General features: G+C 37.5%; 1 long non-coding RNA gene across 1 annotated transcript; it reads left to right on the top strand.

Annotated features, from left to right (window-relative positions):
* Positions 1–1,772: 1,772 nt before the first annotated feature.
* On the top strand, positions 1,773–10,829 carry LOC132306799 (uncharacterized). Its single transcript, XR_009482102.1, has 2 exons — positions 1,773–2,258; positions 10,573–10,829. It is a non-coding gene; the product is annotated as an uncharacterized LOC132306799 (long non-coding RNA).
* The last annotated feature ends 354 nt before the right edge of the window (positions 10,830–11,183 follow it).

Below are 11,183 nucleotides of genomic sequence, written 5' to 3'. Positions count from 1 at the left end.
CGATTATAATAAATATATAAATATATATTATTTTCGTCAGGATATTGGCACTCCACCTTCTTTCTATCTTAAAATGAAATTAAAAACGAGAACCTACATCACACAACGTTTGGTGTTTATATTTTTAATTTTTTCATATTTATATTACAAAACATATGGCTTGTTCTTTTACTTCATTTTTTGTGTTTGTGAATCTAGTTTTATCGATTGCCATGGTATAAACAAACTGGAATTTATACCTCTGTAACATATATAATAAATCGTAAATTGTATATAGATCTTTTTCTTTTCTTTTTTTATTTATTTAATTTTCTTTTTATTATATTTTTTTAAATTCGTGTTTCCGTTTAATAAGATTTTCCTCTATATTACTTTATAACTCAAGTTTCTGGGTGAGAGTTTTTTTTTCATGGCACTTTATACTTGTTCCTAGTTAATCATTTCTTTTTGGTGTTGGTGGTCTTGTCTTGTTTCTGTGTAGGATTGTAAATGAACTGAGCTGTTCATGAACAATTTGGGATCAAACTCAATTTGGCTCGGGTTTGTTTGTTAAGTGAACGATTTAAGCTCTTTGGGTTCAATCTCCAAACTCGTTTAATAAACGAGCCAAACCCAAGCAATATTGCGCTTGACTCGTATAGACTATGAACAAGTTCGCTAATCAAAGATTCATATATCTTTTCATTTTAATACTTAAAAGGTTTACCCGATATAATAAATTAGTTGACTCAACTCACATCCTTTCATTAATCAAGTTATAGAATTATATAAGATTACATCACTCACGTATTAATCCATGTCAGTCGTTGGTTTTGGTAATGTTAAGAGATAAGAATAAGCCTTAAAACTAGAAGACTACAGCCATATATCATCTTCACAGCTCCATGCATCATAATTCCGCGGGAAGCCCTCCACAAGCAACACAACTTTCTCTTTCTATCTTCCTCTTCCGTAAACTGATTAACTTTAACGTATAATTTTCCGACAGCTCTTTCTCCCAAACGGATCTTAAGGTGGAACTACAGTAAAAACCAGCAGGAATGGAGCCAGAAAATAGATGGGGGCATTAATGAAACTTTTTAGTAATTTCGCAGGCTGAGGTGGGCAATAGTAATATTTTATAAGTGTATAATTAAAAAAATTAAATTAACTAAGGGTAAAAAAAAAAAAAAAATCCACATATAGCTCCGTCCCTGGTGAGAACCTTCTAAAATCTGATTTTTATCTTGAAATTTTGTTCTTTATTTGTTTGTTTGTTATAATTTTTTTTTTCTTCTTCTTGGAGATTGAGATGTGATCTCATAGAAGAGACTATATATATATATATATATATATATATATTTATGTATGTCCAACATATGATTTAATGCAATCATATTTTTCTATTTTCAGTCTCTAAAATGGAACCTTTCGCATCGTGGTCAGTAGAAAGATGATGTTGAGGAGCATGGGATAAAGAAATGCATGTATTCAATTATTAATGAGGAATGAAAATTTTGTATAACCTATATTCAATTTTTTTTTTTTTTTTTCCAACAACTTATTTAAACACTTCAGAATCTATGCTTGAAGTAGAGAGTTATCTCCCTCTTTTTCCTCTTACTCGTGGTCCCTAGGTCCCAACCCATTGTTCTATACCATCCTGTCAGAATCAGAGATGAAAATATTAGTTTCTATCTTTATATATCATAAATGTGGGAAACACTATGATTTTACTGACATGAATTTGTATGTGCCTTTTGCAGCTGTGGAGCTATGACCCACAATGCAAAATCGAAGGAGGAAAGCAACCACCAAAATGATGGAGCTATAACCCACAATGCAAAATCTGAGGAGGAAAGCAACCACCAAAACGGAGAATGTGGGGGTGAGCAATTAATGATGAAGACCAGGTTGGCGAGAGAGCCAAGTGGAATTTGCAAAGGTCAACAAGCGTGTGCGTACTGCAGGAGGTGGAAGTACAGGGACTGTTGGGTGAGTGTTTTGCATATGCAGTCATATATTGGTTCAAATGGTCCCTTTTGCAATTCTCTTCTGTTGTGTATGTATGCTTGGCTATTCTGTGTGTTTTGAGAATACTTAAGCCAGTTGTGTGTTTATGTCATATCTTACGTTATTGATGCATCTTTTTCTGTCAGAAATCTTCGGATCAGAGAAGACACGGCTGAAACGGGAAAAAATACTCTCCAGACACCCTCTCACTGGAGGGTGTCCATCGCTGACATGGAGACTAGGGGTGACATGGCAGGTTAAAAATGGTATTTACCCTTCTTATGTATGTATATAATCTGTACCTATATATATATCTGCACCTATGGTATTTACTCTTCTTCGTTTTCATCTCCCTTCTTCGTTCTATATACATATATATACATATATACGTATACATATATATATATCTCTCTCTCTCTCTCTCTCTCTCTCTCTCTCTGCACCTTTGTCTTTTTCTTCACACGACCCATTTTCCATCCTCCATTTTCCTTGCCCTTCATCCTCTCTAACATCATCCCAACATTTAATTTGTGCACAGACCACCCAATTCGGCCTAGGGTTTGAAGAAATTCAATTTGGGGGTTTTTTTAATTGTGGTGAAATTATAAAATTTGTTGGGACGCGCTTGTGATAGGAGGTGTGTAGAGGTGTACTGCAGCTTGGTGAGCCATTTGGTGTGGTGTAGAGTGGTGTTACTTTGACTTTGGAAGATGCTTTAGAGGGGAGGAGGCCTTGGACCTTGAGTCGATTGGGACTTCGTCATCAGATTCTTTGCCCTCCTTCTTTGCTTTGTTCAAATAGATGATTTTTTTTGCTTTAACTGATATGGCTATTAGATAAGCCAGGTACATCTAGCGGAGGTTTCCCTAACCACCGTGGTAGAAGAAGAAGAAGCAGAAATAATTACCTACGTGGGAAGGATGGATCTGTGAGAGACACCCTGATTCCTCCTCTGTCAAGGAGAACATTGTCTTCCACTTCCTCGCCGCCCACTGCCGCGCCGACCTCCGCCGCACCATCCTCACAACCTTCCCTTACCTCGAGCTCGTAAGAGAAGAGGTTGTGCTCCTTTGAACTCTATCTCAACATCTGCCATGATTGGACATCTGTGTGCGAGGAGATCTCATTTTTGGTCTTTAATTTTGAAAAGAGAAGTTTAGAAGAGGAAGAGAGAGATGGGAATAAATGTATTGTATAATTTTTTTATATTATAGATTGTATAATATATGACATTTAGGCTTGTAGTAAACATTAAACTAGCTTAATAAACTTTTTTATTCCTGTGCTGAGTTGGAGATGAGTAGGATATGATGAGGTGTTATGGAGAGGATTTGCGCCCGGTTGAAACACTCCTTTACCTTTAATTTGATGCAAATATCCATGTCTACAGAAAAAAATTATAATACCTTTTTGCTAGTAAAATAAAATAATATTAAAAATATAAAGAAAGGTAAAATTACCAATTTAGATGTATCTAAGCGCCCCACTCTCCACGATCCTACACATTAGACGCGCCATCCTCATGGACCTTGAACTGGGCACGATGGACAGCATCAGATCCATACCCTTCTCATCAGTTGCCATCTCCGGTGACAGTAATGACACCGTTTTCTATATGCACCATCATTAATGGCGTCCCGAGCTCACCGTCCTTCGTCGTTGCCGACAGCCACCTGCCTCCTGTATACACCATTATTAATAGCGTCCCGAGCTCGCCATCTTTCACCGTCGCCAACAGCCACTAAACTAGAATCGGATCTTCTGTTGTGGTCCTATCTCTCCGACTTCTTCGACAGCGAGTCCTCTCTGTTTGAGTGCTCTAACCCGCAGATTCTCTCCAAACAACGGTCACTGTCGTGGATCCGCGGCGGCGGGGAAACTCAAACTCGTCGTCCTCCACCTCTTTGTTTCGTAAACGGTACTTCAACTCCGGCGACATCCACAACAAACGTTTTAGCCCAGAAACTCCGGTGACAGCCAACCCCATCGATACGTTTTCAACAGCCGCGTTCGGGGATGGAACTTCACCGACAAGCTCTTGCAAAGGCCACATAGATCAATGCAGTTTCTGAACTCTCTCTGGTTTCTGTTTTCTTCGCCTCACAGATCGCCGATGTTCTCCTCATCTCCGACCGCCTCACCAATAACCGCCGTCGACCGAGCAATCGCTAGTAGTTTCTTCAGAGCTCTATGCTGCCACTGAAAACATCGGCGCTGTAGTGCGGCGGCTCTGCCTCTTCTTGATGGCACTCATCTCCATCTCCGGCTTGAACTTCACCGGTCTAAACATAAACATCTTTCGCATAGACTTGGTTGTCATGGATGTGATCGCTGTGATATTCACCGTCCGAATTGGCGACGGCTCACATTTGGCGACACATGACCTGTTCTGTTTAGATCTGCTCTCGCTCAGGCTCTGGTTGCTACGCCGACTGCTTCTCCGACTAAGTCCCGCTCTCGTCGTGGCGCCTTCGACCTCCGCGTCAACGACCTCACTACCGATATTCTTAACCATCTCACGATGCTTCAGATCGCCGGCACTGTCAGCGCCGGGGCCATTTGAATCGTTAACTCACTGTCGTACATCACTGCTAACCTCAAACATACCGATTTTCGGCGAACCCAATTGCAGGTCACGTTTAAACTAATTTCGGCGAGCTACATCGACCCAACTTCAACTGTCCAAAGGGTAGGTTGCAAGCAACCATCCAAGACACTTCAGATCATTGCCAGTTGGATGTGCCGCGCCCACTGGTTGTGGTGAGCGGCGTAAGAGAGAAACAAGTCCCTTAGAGAAGGGCATAATAGGAAAAGGAAAGGGCAAATTAGGTTTTTAAATTTAATTTGTGTCAATTTTGACCAAAAAGTGCACTCAATTAGGCTTATTTGCACTTTTTTTTATTTTATTTTATGCACTAAAATGCACATTATCGAAAAGGAAGAATTATTTGTGCACCAAACCTATATTACAGGGTTTTTCTCCGCTTAACCTTTTTAAATATATTCTATTTTGATAGTTAAGGAATTGTTAACACGTCCAATTCCTTGGTTGAGGTTACAAATGAATTTTTTTAATGATTTAAGACTTAAATTGAAAAAAAAAAAAAAAAAAAAAATTCTCAAACGGGAGATGTGCTTATTATTATTTTTTTTTAAATGTGAAACCTAGGACTTGTAAGTAACCTTTTCCTAAACTATTTTGTCTCACTGCAGCAAACCTTAGATGTTGGTTACAAAATTGTTATTATTGAAGGATTAATATATTTAAATTATACCCTTTCGAACAACTTAAGTTTTTGAAGTAGATAACTATTAATATGGTATCAAAGCAAGTTCCTCTAATTTGATTCATCATTGAGCAAGTTGTTGTTTCGGTCATTTGTTGGTTTCTTCGCACTGTCACGAAAAGTGCCATAACTTTCAAATGTAACTTGAAATTTATAGAATGTAGCACGGTTGGAACTGTATCATCCGTGACTAATAATATGTCATTCGGGCTATATTCGAGATTGTTTGAGGGACCAAAATCGACTTCAAAGTCAGGGGTTTTGTTTTTTTTCACCCTAAAGTTCATATCGTAGTAAGTTTTTCTGTTCTTTTTCGATTCATTTGTTTTGCGTTCTGATTGTTTCTTCACCCTTAATCAATGAGAGAATCAAACACTAATCCTGGTTGGAGACTTTCATCAGTCCTCTTGAATGGTATTAATTATGTACCTTGGTCAATGGTTGTAACTTTGTATCTTGGTGGGAAGAAAATATTGTGTTTTGTCAATGGACCAAAAGTTTGTCCTAAGATCTCCATTGATCAATTTGTTAGATCTTTGATACTCAATTCGATGGAACCACATATTGTTGGGATTTTTACTTTTTCTGGCTCAGTAAAAAAGTCATGGGATTCGATAGCAAATTTATACGACAATCAGAATAATGTCATTCGCTTCTTTAAACTAAAGTTTGAGATTGCAATAACTCAACAAGGTAAAAAGACATTCAGTGAACGTCTTGGAAGTCGAAAAAGAATGCGAGATGAATTGAATACGTGTCACCCACATACTACGGATGCGAAGGTTCTTTTGCAAAGGGCTGAAAAAGATTAAAAAAAATAAAAAAAAATTCTTTATTTAGTAGCATTAAGCCAGAATATGAAAACATCGAGAGCAATATCCTGATGGATGCTACACTACCCTCATTTTCCAGTATTTGTGCTATTATCCGACACGAAAAAACTTGAAAGTAGACCATGAAGTCATAATCAAATCCTCGTATGAGAAAATTGAGTAGAGTGCTCTTGTGGTTGAGAAAGATGATCGGAGCAAATCTTCTTGCTTTGGAACTTAATAAGAAGAATTCCTCTCTCTTCTTCCATGAATGTAAGGTTTAGTGGTTGAACCAGGTAATATTCTTCTATTGTTCTTTCTTTTATTCTATTTTCTGTCTTATATTATTCTTCATGGTATCAGAACCAAATGTCTTTTGTTCAAAGCGCACCATCACCCTGATAATTAAAATTGACACTTGTGTTGGACCAAGATAGGATAACACATGAGGGGGTGTGTTAAAGGATTTATATATTTAAATTAACCATCTCTAACAGCTTAACCTTTTCGAGTAGACGGCTCTTAACAAATATCAACTTTGTTTATTATTTTTAATTTATCACATCATTATTTCATTAATGCTTGCACCAACTGTAGTTCAAACTTTAAACTTAGGGTAAATTGCATTGATACCCCTTAAGGTTTCGATCAATGTCACTCAGATGTGAGTCAACAGTTTTTTTAACAATGACATTCCCTGTGGTTTTAAATGTCATATTTGCCCCCGATTATTTAATTCAATTAATTTACAAAATATTAGCCCTGTTAATTGACGAAACTAACCTCATAATTAAGCGTTTTTCTCTACCTTAATCTCTTAACTCTTTTATTATTATTATTATTTATTTTTGGTTCATTTTAGTACTTAGTCGTTGACACTCCCTCTCTCTATTCTCGATCTCTCTTATTCCCCTCTTTCTTACTATGCTATTATTATTATTTTTTGGTAAATTGGACCCCTCGTCATTCTTCTCGTCGGTGGAGGAGCTACTGATGGCCGATGGAGGGAAACGTAATTGGTGGTGGAGGAGATGATGGCTAGGGAAAGTTAATTTTGTAAAATTTGGGGGGAGGGGGGGGGGGGGGAATGTTGCGGTGTGGTGGTTATGACGGTGTTGGATTTGTGATTGAGATGAGTAAGGGAAGGAAAGTGGGTGTGAGATGCGAGAAGAGAATTGGTGGGAATGGTGAGATAAAAACAACCATCGCTACTTTTAATTTTTTTTCCTGTTTGATTATGGTGGTGGTGTTTGGGTTGGACATGATTGATTCACCACACCACCCCCCCCCCCCCCCCCCCCCCGGGGTTGTGGTAGGTATGGGCTGGCCATGACTGTTTTTAATTTTTTTTTCCTACCTTGGTGGTGGTTGGTGGGGTGTTGTTTGGGTGTGGTTGTGGTGGTTATGGCAGTGTCTAGGCTATCAGGGTGTCTAGGTTATTTTTATTTTTTCTATTATGGTGGTGGTGGTGGTGGTGGTTCTGGTAGTGTTTGGGTGTGTTGGTGGTGTTATATTGGTATGGTGGTGGTTCTGGTGACATTTGAGATGTATAAATATAGGTTGGCCATAGCTATTTTCAATTTTTTGTTCTACTGGTGTGGTGGTGATTGTGGTTGTGGTGTTTGGGTGTGGTTATAATGGTTAGAGTGGTGTTTGGGTGTGGTTGTGGTGGTAGTTATGGCGTATAAGTATTATTATATATAAACTATATCTATATGTATAGAAGAGCTAAAGAGAATAGTGTGGTCCATTAAAATTAGTTAAGAGATTAAATTTGTAATTTCATGATTTAAATGGAGTTGTTGACAAGGGGGTGTCAATGTAATTTCATACGGTCTTAGAGGTTTGGAGGGGGTGTCAATGTAAAAAAAGCCATTGACCGTCCACTGAGTGGCGTTGACCAAAACCTCGGGGGTGTTAGTGCAATTTGCCCTTAAACTTAATAACACTGGAGGGATTCTAAACTCGAAATACCAACATGAAACAAAAGAAAATAACAAATTTTAAGGAAAGACCAAAAAATTCACAAATGCATGCTAATTGATAAATGCGCCTTTGTAGTCTAAGACTTGTGTCATTTAATGATTCTATTTGAGTCACTGGAAATATGTATAGTGCACAACTAATGTAATACCCCGAAATTTTAAAGAATGTATTTAAATTAATTTTGTGTTAGGTTAATTAATTTTATTTATTTGTGCATACTACATTATTATATTAGGTTCATTTAATTGTGCATGTAAATTAATTGTGTATGTTAAAATAGTAAATTTGTTCATGTAAATATGCATGTCTTATTATTAATAATTTTATTTGTTGGTTATGCTTATATTAATCATTATTATGATGATATAATGTATTATTTTGTAATAATAATAATTATATTAGTTTAATAATAATAATAATAATAATAATATTAATAATAATATAATAATAATAATTATAAAAGTTTTATTAATAATAATATTAGTAATAATAATATTAGTATTAAATCAAGGTAATGATGAAAAATTAAATACTAGGATAGAATTTCATTTACTATGGTAAGAATGGTGGATCAAATATCTTGATTAAAGATAGCATTGTCTTAAAGCCATATAGGTAGGAGTATGAGAAATGGGTGAGAAGTTATTATAAATAAGATATTTGTAATATTTATATTATATATTTTGTATATAAATTAACTAGCTTGCCTTAGAAGAAAATAAAGGGAGTTAGAAGCAAAGTATAAATTCTAGAGAGCTATTTTATAAGAGTGAAAGGAAAAGAGAAAGAGAAAGAAGCTTGGACCGGTGTAGGCAATTTTACCCGACTACGCGCAGACCGGCGGATTTATTTTAAATCCAAAAAGGCAAGTTATTATCTACTTTTCCCCTTTGAATTAATAAATTAATTGTTTAGCTTATTTTTATGCATCGAGCCAAGGTTAGGAGGTTAATAAATAATTAATTTTATTTTATTAAATTAATGGAATTTTAATTATATAGGATAGTATATATTTATTTAATGTCCTATGAAATTAATAATGGCTAAAAATAATTAAATAAGACTTTAGGGATTTTTCTAGAATTTTCTAGATTTTTCCGAGCATTTTCTGCAATTTTCGGCGACCTTCCGGCGAGTTTTCCGGTCGCCGGCAGTGGGGGAGACGACCGGAGTGATCCGGTGCGACGCGGCGCACCATAGGAGGGTGTACGCGCGCATCCTGGCCATTAGTGGAGTCTGATTGATCCGGTGCATCGCGGTCCATGATACCGCGGTACACCCGGATCCGTGGACGTTGGATGGAGGAGATGTAAGTGGATTGATCCGGTGTGGCGCGCACGTAGGAAATCTGATGCAACCGACCAACCAGCACACGCCGCGTCAGCAAGGCACCCCTAGTGCGCGCGTGGCAGCGCGTGCGCGCGCGTGGGACTCTCCAGACGCGCGTGGGAGCGCGTGGCTGATGCCAGACGCGCGTGGAGGCGCGTGGGAGAGTGGGGAAGGTTGGGCTGCGCGTGGGGAGGCTCTGGGAGGCGCGTGAGGGCGCGTGTGGGGTCCCTACAGCTGCTGGAAATTACCAGAATACCCCTAGGGCCTGTTTTGTAAATTCCAGAACCTTAAACTTGGATTTTTAGGTACTGTGTTGGTAATTACGGGTTTAACGGGCCACGAAATTATTATTTTAACACCCGTTACTTATTCTTATGGCCGATTAATCTTTTCTAAGCATTTATTGGCTCGTTCGCAGTACGGATACTAATGTGATTTATTTAAACGACATTGTTAAATATAAATAGTGTTATTATCGTATTTAATGGTATCAAACATTACTGTTAAATTAAATAAGGCCATGGTTTTAATCAGATAAATTATCCATGATATCTTATAGGATGTTTATACTGTTAATTGATATATAAACCATGAATATTATGCTGTGTGCATTTCAGGAAATAAATGGACTGTTTAATTATGTCGCATTTATATTATATGGATGTGTTGCCATATAGAACCATATGAGCTGGCTAATAAGTTTAGACTCATTTATACCTTATGCATTCGTTGCGATAGACAGGTGTGTGGCTGTCGGGGTATGTGGTTTAATATTATTGGCATGTGTTGCCTAATTGACATACTCGGTATATTTATTAATATTGTTGGCATGTGTTGCCTAATTGATATGCTCAGTATATTCATCAGTACTTTGCGAGGTGTTATCACTGTGTAGTTCGTTATAGTCTGTGTTGTCAGTACCGTGCACCATGTATAATAGCTGATTTCCCGGGTAGGGAAAGGCGACACTTGACCACCTAGTGTGAGTCTAAGTGATCACCGTCTATTCTGGTTGAGGTCATGTTATACATTGGATAGTTCCCATAGGATGTATACAGATATAGTACTCATCCGATTCATAATGATTAATTTATTTGATTCTCTGATTTGGGTCATAGTAGAGAGGACTTGCTCGTGGGGTTGACCCACCATTGTTGTTATTTCAGGATACGGTCAGTATCCGTTTCAAGGCTGAGGTTAGCAGTGTGGGACCATCATCCGAACTCATCTACTCTTACGATCCAGTGCAGGGTAGAAGTTTTATGTAATACTTCAGTTTCAGTTTTTATTTACTTTTGACGTTGAACTCTCAGGGTTATATTTAGGGATCCCTGACGTAGGATTTTCCAAGTTGTAATGAAGTACTGTATTAAATAAAGGATGGATGGATGTTGTATTATTTAATGTTCCTTTCCTGTCTAAATTCTTTTATTTCCATCATTTTGTATTCCATGCTTGTATATTGCCAATTGTTTTTGATATCCCTCGTTTTTCGTGTATAAGCCTGATCAACTTATGCGTGGAAAATGTGGGGGTGTTACAGTTGGTATCAGAGCATTCCAGGTTCGAGTGTCTTAGGGATCTGTGATTACTATACTTCCGCGTTGTGTATTCTGATAATTAGAGCCTAAGTATTAGGGTTCTTTGTACTCTTTTAGTCGGTCCATTATAATGTACTGACGTTAGATTTTTCTGAATTTAATAGAAGGATGTCTCGGCGTGGGACAAGGAATGCGAACCGTCATCGCAGTATTTCCCCAACTCAAAATGAGAATCA

Source organism: Cornus florida, unplaced genomic scaffold, assembly GCF_030987335.1.
Source record: "Cornus florida cultivar Cherokee Brave unplaced genomic scaffold, ASM3098733v1 CherokeeBrave_3.0.0_Hap2_Chr05, whole genome shotgun sequence".
Lineage (NCBI taxonomy): Eukaryota > Viridiplantae > Streptophyta > Magnoliopsida > Cornales > Cornaceae > Cornus > Cornus florida.
The sequence above is the reverse complement of the archived record's forward strand: the minus strand, read 5'-3'. Positions and strand labels throughout refer to the sequence as shown.